Here is an 11,970-nt window from a genome sequence, read left to right on the forward strand (position 1 = left end):
GCTCCGTCTGCAACCTCTTCCCTCCTCACACGTTTTTGAAGCTCCGGAGGCGGCCCGGGCCTCTTCCAAGGCCGTCCCATTGGCCGCAGGGGCCTGCCAAGGGGCGGGGCACCCCCCACCTCGGCCATCCTCCCCCCTCCCCCTCCCCCCCGTGATGTCAGGGCCTTGGTATTGGGAGCTGATTGTGTCATTGTTTCCACCTAGGGGGGCGGCCTGGGCTATAATTTGGGGGAGGGGGCTTCGTCATAAGAGATGAAGCTTTCCCCATCCTTCCCGACCCTCCAATGTTCATTGGACCTCTGGCTGGGCCTCCTGGTTTCTTTGTGTCTGTCACTGAGGCCATCTCGTCTCTGAGGTCATTTCTCTTCGTCTCTCTGCAGCCCATGGTAGCTCAGTGAGCACCACCCTGGGTTTCACTCCAGACACCAACAGTCTATAAGTGGGCCTCTGTTGCCACATCTGTAAAATGGGCTAATGGATAGTGCATGCCCAGTGTGCAGTGCCTAGCACAGGGAAGGACTCAGGATAATAGCAGTGTTTCCAATGAGCATCTGGCACCCCACTTCTGTCCCCTCAAGTCCCTCATAAGGATCTGGGGGAGCAGAGATCCTGGATGTTACCTTCTCCACCTACCTGTGGGTTGCCATGGAGTGACTGTGTTGGCAGGTTTCAGGCATGGACATACCTGTGTTTCCCTGTCCCAGCCAGGGCAGCCTGGAGGGAACACCTGCAAACAGTCCCCCCTGGCCAGATCTCAGCTCTGGATCACAGAGGCGGATGACATGACCACATCACACCACATATGTCAAGGCCATGTTAGTGACACTTGGATGACATGTCAGCAACCTGCCATAGACTGATGACACCTCAAGGACATGCGATTTGCTAGCCACGTGCTAAGGGCACAGCTGTGGTTATTGCTAATATGACAGCAGCCCCTCATGTCAGGCCCTGTTAAAAGAGCTGTACGTGCATCAACTCATGCTTCACAACGCCCTCAGACATGGATGCTGTTATTATGCACACTTTACAGACGGGGAAACTGAGGCACAGGATGTGGAATCCCCTTCCGATTGTCACAGGACGTTAGTGGCAGAGCAGAATTTGAAGCCAGGCCCCTGTGCCTAATGCTACAAGGTGTCAGGGCTCCTCACCCTCAGCACTGTCGACATCAAGGCTGGATAATTCTTCCTGGCTGGAGTCTCTCCTGGGCCTCCTAGGACTTTAAGCAGCATCTCCTGCCTCTATCTAGATGCCTAGAGCACTCCCTTAGTCTTGACAAACAGAAATGTCCCCAAACATTGCCAAATTTCCTTGGGGGGGCGCATATCTTTCCTGTTTGTGAACCACTGGGTTAAACCAATATGCTAAGGACAAGGAGACTAAAATACGTAGAATGAGCTAACAATGAGCTCCTGCTATATTCTAAGTGCATTGGGTCTGTTAACTCGTTCCTCCCAACAGCCTTCTGAGGTGGGGGTCTGTATGGGCACAGAGAGGTGAAGCCGACTGCCTGGCGTTACACAGCGCGAGAGTGACGCAGCCAGGACTCGAACGCGCCGATTCCGGGATCCTGCCCACGCGGAGCGGCCCCCTGGCGGGGCCACAGGGCGCTACTGCGCAAGTGAGAACCCGCGCCTTGGCGGAGCGGGCGGCTGGCGCCCCCTGGCGGCGCAGAGAGGTCGGGGCGGGCCCTGGCGGGGTCCGGGCGGCGGTGACGCGAACCGCTGACTCACTCGGCTCCGCCCCCGGCCCGCGGCCGCTTGGCCATTTATAGAATCCGCTCGGACTCTGAAGTCACCGCCCAGGCACGACGGGGGCGGGGTGGGGGCGCTCTTGGCGCGTCCCCCGACGGGGCAGCCCGGGGTCTCCCTAGGGGGTGGCCCTTTCTGGGTCTGTCGTGTCCCTCGGATTCTAAGTCTGTGTCTACATCTCTTGCCCTGTCTCTAGGTTGCAGTATGTCTGTCTCTACCTTGCCTAGTCTTTTTCTGTCTGTGTACATGACCCTGCCTGTCACTCTCTCTCTCTGTTCCCCTCTCTCCATTATCTCTCCATCTCTGGGTCTCTGTTTCATCTAAGTCACAGTTTTTCTCACTCGATGTCTCTGTCGTTTTTGTCTTTCTATGTGTCTGTCTGGTTGATAGGGGTGGAAGCAGAATGAGAGGGCTGATCCCATCCAGAGGCCCCCAACCCCTGGGGACTCCGCCATTACTGGCCCCCTACGCAGTCCCCTACTTAGCTCCTATCTGGTGTTTCCCAAGCCCCAGCCCCTCTGTGCCTCAGTTTCCCATCTAAATGAAAGGTGGGATCTTGTAAGAAATGGAGTTTCCTTGAAGGGTCCAGGACGGTCATGAAAGAAAAACTCTGCCTCTCCTTACTCTTTGGAGACCCCTAAAACCTCATTCCTCTCAGGGCCATCTAAAACACACACACACACACACACACACACACACACACACACACACACACCTCTGTACTTGTGCATCTCCAGGGGAGAGTTGCAGCCCCCTTCCCCCTGCACCTGCCCGTCTGGGCAGCCCCACTCTGCCAGCCCCCTCTCACCTAGCTTCCCCCTCCTGAAAACAAGCAGATGCTGTTGTTCATAATGGCTTCTGTTTCTGGAGGGCTCACTCCATGCCAGGCACTGCGCCAAGCACAACCATTTAATCTTCACTGCCACCCTCTTGGGGTAGAAACTTTCTCCCAGGATTATGCTGCTCCTGATGCTCCCAGATCCTTCCACATGTATTTCTTGAGCACCTGAACACGCTCCCACCTCAGGACCTTTGCACTAGCAGTGCCTTCCAGCGGACACATCTCCAAACGATGCCTGCATGGCCTCTCCCTCACTTCCTCTGCTCAAATGTCACCACTTTGGAGAGGCCCTCCCTGGCCCAGACCTGCTCTAAGATCATAGCATCTCCCACCCCCAGACTGATTGGGAGAGGATAGGCATGAGGGAACTATACACTTCATGTTTGCACCTGACATGGCTATGTCTGCCTCCATTAAAACTTTCACTTTAAAAAGTCATTTTTAGAGGGGGGCCCCTGGGCGGCTCAGTTGGTTAAGCATCTGCTCAGCAGGGAGCCCACTTCTCCCTCGGGCTGCTCCCCCTGCCTGGGCTCTCTCATGCGCTCTCTCTGTCAAATAAATAAATAAAACCTTTTTAAAAAATCATTTTTAAAGCCCCCATTTACAGCTGAAACTAATATAACATTGTATGTTAAGTGTATTTTAATGACAAAATAAAATAAATAACCCCCCACCACCACTCTCTATCTCCTTTCCAGGCTTTCTTTTTCTTATTATCTCCTATTTGCTTCCATCTATCTCATCCTATAAGAATAAAAGCTCCACAGAGGCAGGGCTTTGCTTGTTTTGCTCACTACTCTGGTTCCCGTGGCCAGTACAGTGCCTGCACCCAACAGGTGCTCAAAAAAAGGCTCCCCGGATAAATGGAATTAAAGTTGGCGAGCCAGGCCTCGAACCACATTTGTCGGAAATGTTGGTGTTTAAGCATGCACAAAGGGAAGGGCATACTTTGCAGGTACTTCCTGGACTAAGGACAGTTGAGCTGGGTGTCTCCCTTGTGTTTCCATTCCCATCTTCCCCAGAAGACCAGTTGGAGGATGGATAGGGGGTTGGGCCATAGGCTGCGGCTGGGGTTATGTAGGTCATTCTGCACCTGCCCACTCCCCGGTCCAGCTGTGAGCTTTGCAAGAAGTCTTGTAGGAAAAACATCTGGTTGAACAAAAAGAGCCTGTTTACAAAAGCAGACCGGTGACTCCCGGAAGGGCAAAATTCAGAACACCTGACAACATGCGGTGCAGGGGAAGCTGTGAGAGCGGGGTTGACGGGCGTAGGCAATTTGGTGATAGCTTTCAAAATGACAAGTGTCCTTACCTTTTCTGGTTGTTAATTTTTTAAAAAGATTTTATTTATTTATTTGACAGATAGAGACACAGTCAGCAAGAGAGGGAACACAAGCAGGGGGAGTGGGAGAGGAAGAAGCAGGCTCCCAGAGGAGGAGCCTGATGTGGGGCTCGATCCCAGACCGCTGGGATCACGCCCTGAGCCGAAGGCAGACGCTTAATGACTGAGCCACCCAGGCGCCCCTTTCTGGTTGTTAATTTTATAATATCAAGTTGATTGGGCCATAGGCTACCCAGATAGTTGGTCAAATATTATTCTGAGTGTGTCTGTGAGGGTATTGGGGGGATGAGATTCATATTTGAATTTCTAGACAGTAAAATAGATTGTCCATGGGCCTCACTCAATCAGATTGAGGCCTGAACAGAGCAAAAAGGCTGATCTTTGCTGTCCAGTAAGCAGAAACTCCTCATGGGGCACCCTGTGGGCTCAGTCAGTACAGCACGTGACTCTTGATCTTGGGGTTGTGAGGTGGAGTCCCACACTGGGTGTAGAGATTACTTGAAAATAAAATCTTTAGGGGACCTGGGTGGCTCAGTCGGTGAGGCATCTGCCTTCGGCTCAGGTCATGATCCCAGGGTCCTGGGACTGAGTCCCGCGTGGGGCTCCTTGCTCAGCGGGGAGCCTGCTTCTCCCTCTGCCCCGCCCCCACTTGTGATCTCTCTCACTCTCAAAAAAAAATCTTTTAAAATAAATAAAATCTTTAAAAGAGAGAGAGAGAAAAGAAACTCCTTATATGTGACTGCTTTGAGCTGGGACATTGGTCTTTTCCTGTCTTAGGACTGGAATTGAAACATCAGCTCTTTTGGGTCTCAAGCCTGGCAGCTCTCACACTGGAACTTACTGGCTCTCTGGGCTCTCGGGGCTTCAGACTGGGACTAGAACTACATCGTCTGCTCTCCTGGGTCTCCAGCTTGCCAACAGCAGATATTGGACTTCTCAGCCTCCATAATCATGTGAGTCATTTCCTTATAATAACACACACACACACACACACACACACACACACACACTGTCTCTGTCTTCGCTGCTCTCTAGTCTGTTGGTTCCATTTCTCTGGAGAACCCTGCTATCTAATATACCTTCTGATCCAGAAAAATCCCTTTTCTTAGAATATCCCTAAGAAGTACAAGTGTAGGTGTGAAAAGAACATTTAGTGCAGTGGCCTTTTAATATCAGGTTACCATGTAGATCCATCAACAGGGAACAAAGGAGAAAGACACAGATGAAGGGAGAGTACGCAGCATTTTGTGTCAATGACATAACAGCACTGTGGTGCTGTGGTTTAGAGTAGGGGGAAGAGGGGCTCTGGATCCATATTCCATGGGTTTGGGGCATGCCCCGGTGCTTTCTGGCTGTGTGACCTTGGATAGGTATCTTAACCTCTCTGTGATTCCGTTTCCTCCTCTGGAAAACGGGCATATTGATAGTGCCTGCTTCTTAGGTTTATTTAACTTTTTATTTTGCGATAATTTTAGACTTACAGAAAAGCTGCAAAAATAGCACAGAGTTCCCATATACCCTTCACCTTGCTGCCCCTACTGTTAACATCTTACATAACCATAGTACATTTATTAAAACTAAGAACTTAACATTGGTACAATACTATTAATAAACTACAGACTTGATTTCGATTTCTCCGGGTTTTCTACTGGTCCTTTTTCTGTTCCAGGACCCAATCCAAGATCTCTCATTGCATTAGGTTGTCATGTCTCCTTAGACTCCTCCAGTCAGTGACAGAGCCCCAGTCGTTCATGACCTGACACTCTTGAAGAGAGCCGGCCAGTAACTGTGTAGACTATCTCTCAGTTTGGTTTATGTCGATTAGATTGAGGTTTTCGCATGACTGGGAAGGATACCAGAGAGGTGATGTTCCCTTCTCATACCAAGGGCTTCTGATGTCACAGTGACTCACTGATGGTGATTTTAACCTCCGTCCCATGCTTAAGGAGCTGTCTGCCAGGATCCAACCCTGTGAAGCTGCTATTTTTCCCAGGGTTGTTTTGAGGACTCTGCGTTAAAGGGTCAACATCGGGGCTCCACACGCTGTTGTGCTCTGTTAATAAATACCCCCCCCCAAAAAAAAGTAAATGTCTGTGTCTGAGTTCACTACTTCTGTAAGAATAAATAAGAAAATGAGCGCCATAACTGCCACCAGAAGAGAAGGGACACTGCGAGCTCGGAAGGCCGTAGCCAGGTCCGCGACACTACCACCACCCACGCGTGCCCTCACCCAAGTCCCAGTTGAGCAGAGCGAAGTGCGCCTGCGCAGAGCTAGGCACGCCGAGGGCAGGAGCTCTCCCAGCAGCTGCCCACGTGGCTGTCAACGTGCTGGGGTGGGGCGCGCAAGCCCTCTAGACTGGCAGCTGATTGGCTGGAGCTCCTTTCAGCCTGGCCAATTACAGGAATCTTGGTGAGGAGGAAGTGCGGCGGCTGCGCAGTCTTAGAGGCATCCTACCGGTGGCTGAGTAGCCTCCTGTCCCCAGGGCAGCGCCTTGCCAAGGGACCGCAGATACGGCTTTGAATAACTGTCCTCGCCTGAAGCCTCTGTTACTGCCAAGCCCCCGTTTTATGTGCTAATCCACTTAGGTTAATAGCCTTCAACTGGGGGAGCCTGGGTGGCACAGCGGTTAAGCGGGGTGGCACAGCGGTTAAGCGTCTGCCTTCGGCTCAGGGCGTGATCCCGGCGTTCCGGGATCGAGCCCCACATCGGGCTCCTCCGCTATGAGCCTGCTTCTTCCTCTCCCACTCCCCCTGCTGTGTTCCCTCTCTCGCTGGCTGTCTCTATCTCTGTCGAATATCTTTAAAAAAAAAAAAAAAAGCCTTCAACTGGGGCTTCCCACCCCCCACGCCTCAGGGGAGCCCAGGAGAACTCCAGTGTGACTTCATCTCTTATCACTTGTCTTTTTTTAAGTAGACTTTTTTTTTTAATTGTAAAATGTACCATTTGAAAGTGTACAGTTCTGTGTTACTAAGTACATCCACATTGTTGTGCAACCATCACCAGCATCCATCACCAGAACTTTTTTCAATCTTTAAAACTGAAACTATTGCCATCAACGCTAAGTCCCCATGCTCTCCTCCCTCCAGCTCCTAGCAACCACCATTCTACTTTCTGTCTCAATCATTTGCCTTTTCTAGGGACCTCATATAAATGGAATAATACAATATTTGTCCTTTTGTGGCTGGTTTATTTCATTTAACACCATGTCCTCAAGGTTCATCCATGTTGTATCATGTGTCAGAATTTCCTGAAAATTTTTTTTAAAGATACTACCAGTTTTCTTTCTTTTCTTTTTTTTTAAGATTTTATTTATTTGACAGAGACAGAGACAGCCAGCGAGAGAGGGAACACAAGCAGGGGGAGTGGGAGAGGAAGAAGCAGGCTCATAGCGGAGGAGCCTGATGTGGGGCTCGATCCCACAACGCCGGGATCACACCCTGAGCCGAAGGCAGACGCTTAACCGCTGTGCCACCCAGGCGCCCCAGAATTTCCTGAATTTTTAAGGCTGAATAATATTCCATTGTATTTGGATGCCACATTTTGTTTATCCATTTATCCATCCACTGACACTTGAGTTGCTTTTGCTATTGTGAATCATGCTGCCACAAATATGGGTGTATAACTATCTGTTCAAGTCCCTGCTTTCAGTTCTTTGGGGTATATACCCAGAAATGGAATTGCTGAATCATATGGCAGTTCTATTTTTAATATTTTGAGGAACCACCATACTATTTTCCTTAGTGGCTGAACCAGTTTATATCCCCACCAGCCGTATACAAGTGTTCCACTTTCTTCAAATCCTCACTGACACTTGTTTAGACTTTTAAAATTTACATACAGAAAGATGTATAAATTATAGCTCAATGAATCAGTTATCATGTTTTAAAACTTTAAAATTGAGCTATTACATTAAAAAGTGTACAAATCTTAATGGAGAGCTTGATGAATGTTTACATACATATACACCCGTGTAATCATCACATAGATCAAGCTGTAAAATATTTCTTTTTAAAATTTCTTTGTTAATGTCAACATTGTGTTAATCACACATAGCACTTTACATTTTTACTTCATGAAAATATGTCCTTCCTTGGAAAATTCTAAGTACTTGGAGAACTTAAGTGTCTCTTTTTTTCAAGATTTTATTTATTTAGAGAGAGTGAGCTGGGGAGTGCACGCCAACAGGGGGAGGGGTAGAGGGAGTAGGAGAGAGAGACTCTCAAGCAGACTCTGCACTGAGCACAGAGCCCAACACAGGGCTCAATCCCATGACCCTGAGATTGTGACCTGAGCTGAAACCAAAAGTCGGACGCTCGACCAACAGAGCCACCCAGACGCCCCAGTTGAAGAACTTCTGGATCTAGCACACAACATGAATTTGTTTTGTAAAAATGTATAAATATTTGTTGAATTAATAAATGTATTTTGATGCTTTGTTTGAGATGGCAGATTGGCAGAAGGCAGAAATCTAAATACTTAAATTATACACAGGACACAGAGAATCAGGCTCTATACACAAGCAAGAAGGGACTAAAATATTCTTTAATTACAAAAGGTCAATGTTCCAAGTTCCAAATAGATTAACATTAATGAGATGATACACTTGATCTTAGCTAAAAGGCCGAGAAACCATTAATGTTAACAAGATGATAGACACAATTATATTGTAAACAATTTTGAAGTTGCACTTCAATTTTTTCAAGCTGCAAGTAGTTGTAAAATGTTTCCATAGAACAAGGGTCTTTTGTCTGTCCCCCCAAGGACCTGTCTGTGCTCACTGTTCTTCCTCAACGCCTGTTACAAAAGCAGAACTCAATAAATTCCTGATAAGTGAATCTGAGTCTTCTCATGGTGGGGTGGGAAGAGTCGTGGGCTCCTATGCATAACCCCCCAACCTTTGGCCCAGGGTCCAAGTCTGCAGCAGGATTGAGGGAGCTCTTCTAGATCTTTTCAATAACTTCCCACTCTCTGCTCGGGGTCGTGAGCGTTCCCCTGCCTCAGCCTTGGACACTGTGAAGTGGTATATCCACAGCACGTTGAGGACGTCCAGGACCGGAAGAGCCAAGGTCAACACCCCTCGAATTTTGGAATGGCATCACAATGATGCGGGCTACATAAACTATAACAAGGCCCCTGGTGAGTTTCAGGGGCAGCTCGCTGTACTCAGGAACCAACTGTGGACCGGTGAGTTGGAGGATCGGAGGTTGAAGGAGGCAGAGGGGGATGCAGGAGAAGACCAGGAAGACCCCCACATGTCCCCAAACCCAAGCACCCAAGATTAACAAAGGGCTTAGAGCAGACACTCACTGGCATAGAAGTCTGCGAGGTAAAGCAGGCTGCCCTGGGGCTCGGGAAAGATGGGGAAAGGCAGTGGCAGGGTAATTAGTCAGGCATGCGGAAGGCGAGCTACATGGGGCTGTCACAAGGGACTGTTGGTAGGGTTTCAAGATTGGGGTGAGCATCAGGCACATTCATCCATTAATTTATTCATCGTTGTAACTAACATCTATTGAGAACCTACCATTTTCCAGGCCCTGTCCCTAGAGCTGGGGACACCACGCATAACAAAAAAAAATCTCCCTGTCTTCATGGAACTTATGGTAACAGAGCCCACAGGAGATGTTCAATACATGTGGGCATGAAGCAGGGGAGAGGGGGGTGTGTCCGGGAGTCTTTACATGAAGCAATAGAAGCCGAAGAGAGAAACTTCATGGTAACAAGGGAATATCTGATCCCAGGTGTAGAGAATCACCACCAGGTCTGGAGGGAGCAGGGGTCGGGAGGGTGCAGGGGATTGTGTGAATGTAACCCTAGGGTCCCACCCAGCTGGATCCTATCTAACATTGGGCAGGTAACCAGAGACAGCAGCCACGGTCCGTGAGGTGAGCAGGTGGCCCACTGAACCCTGGATAGTTCTGGACAAGGGAGCTGGGGGCCTGACATGGAGGGGTCAAGGCCCTGGGTCAACCTGTGCCTGAGTGGGGTAGAGAGAGACAAAAGGCTGGCCAATGAGCCTCCTTAGCTAGGCCAGCCTCAACCTGAGAACCTTCCCGAAGAGATCCCTTTGTCACCTGGCCACCCTCAGCAGTGTCCACCCCATTTCCCCATGCTGCCAGCTCCCCACACCCGCAGGAGTGCACATTAGCGGTGGGAATGAAATGGAGAATGTCCCCCTCGCCCCCTTCCTGCCCACCCCCCCGCCCAAGCCCCACTGATACTGTAAGAGTAAGGTCGATGTTGATTGTTTCTGTGGAAAGCAGGTTGTACCTGCTGAGAGTGCTGATGGCAACAGAGAGAAGGATGAATACACACCAGGAGAGGGGACAGGAGCAAGTTAGGCCCCGCCCCTCTCTCTGAGTGGCCTTTCTGGCGCCCCCCCCCCCAGGCACTACCTGAAGTCCCACTGGAGGCATTTGTTTGAGTCCAAAGCACTCCCAGGCCAGCCAGAGGCTGCTGAATAGGCGCTGGCTGAGCACCCAGGAGGTCATGTGGTGCCAGATGAAGTCAGAAGGCTGAACCATGGGAGGGAGACGTCATAGGGATGGGCTGGGGTGATCATTGTGCTGTGGCCAAGTGTGTACCCCGGGTACGGCCTCTGCCCAGCTCCCACAGCCAGTGGGGAGGATGCCAGCTGCACTATCTCCGATGTCTCCATGATCACAAGTGTGCTGCACACAGGGGAAGAGAAGTCCAAACCCAGGGGCCCAGACACTGTATCTCTCACACACACTTGGGGGTATAGCTAGTCAAGGGAAGACCCTGGGGGTTAGGGACACACAGTCACACACAAAGATATATGTGGGGTGCTATAAATACAGTGACAGCCCCCACTGTGGTGGGTGCAGTCATACAGAGAGAGGCATGGAGACATACCATTGTCATAGACACAGCCCCACGCAGTCACAGAATCGACCAGTGCTGAGGCACAATCACAGACAGTGTCTTATACTGTCACTGACATACCAGTGGTGGGGGACAAGCACACACATACAAGTTACAGACACACACCAACAGTTGGACACAACCACACGTGTGGAGTTCCACGACATCTGAGACTGTCCCAGACTTGGCATAGCCAAACCCATAATACCATTGTTGGGACAAAGAATCACACACAGTGAGAGAGACACAGGGTGTCATGAGCACAGTCATGCACCTACAGAGTCAGACACTCATACAGTCACGCATAGAGAGACAGATATGGGGTGTCACACATTCACATGTGTCTTGACAGTGGGACACAATCAATTATTCATCCACAAGTTGGGAACACACACTGCATCAGAGTCAATGACCTACCAGGGTTCAAATGCAATCACATATACATTATGGCATGGGAATGATCCCAGAAACGTTGGGACTGCTAGCCCCTGAGAGTTGTGGGACAAATTCCACACCCTCCCACATGCACAGAATCACAGACACCCTGAAGGTTGTACAGTTACAGGTGTGCATGCAGCTACTGACACATGAACACACAAGGACCCACGTACCCCAATGCCCAAACTGGCCTGGCCCACACTGATATACATGGGGACCATTCCAGAACCCCACACACACCCCTACACACCTTTGCTCAAGTTCTGAAATACTACAAAACTTCATGAAAACCTCCACACTCTTAACACCCCAGCATCACAGTACACACATACATACGCACCTGCGGCCACAGGACACAATCACAAACACACACACAACTCCACAGGACCCTCAGTCCTCAGCGAGGTTGGCCCAAGGTGTCAAACCAGACTCCACGCCCTCCCATTGAGGGAGGCGGAGGGAGGTGTTAAGGTGAATTCCCCATTAACAACAGCACTTATATGGCTGTTCTGCATAGATTAACTCAAACTTCAAAAAAATCCCATGAGGTTATTATAATTGCCCCAGGGTGAGAAAACCCAGGCACAGATGAGTTAGTCACTAGCGCAGAGTTACGGAGCTAGATGAGCAGAAATTGTCTCCATCACTGCTATCAGTGCTGTATCCTAAGCGCCTAAAACTGCACCTAGCACACAGTAAGCGCTCAAGAAAGG

Source organism: Ursus maritimus, unplaced genomic scaffold (genome assembly GCF_017311325.1).
Source record: "Ursus maritimus isolate PB19 unplaced genomic scaffold, ASM1731132v1 scaffold_14, whole genome shotgun sequence".
Taxonomy (NCBI): Eukaryota; Metazoa; Chordata; class Mammalia; order Carnivora; family Ursidae; genus Ursus; species Ursus maritimus.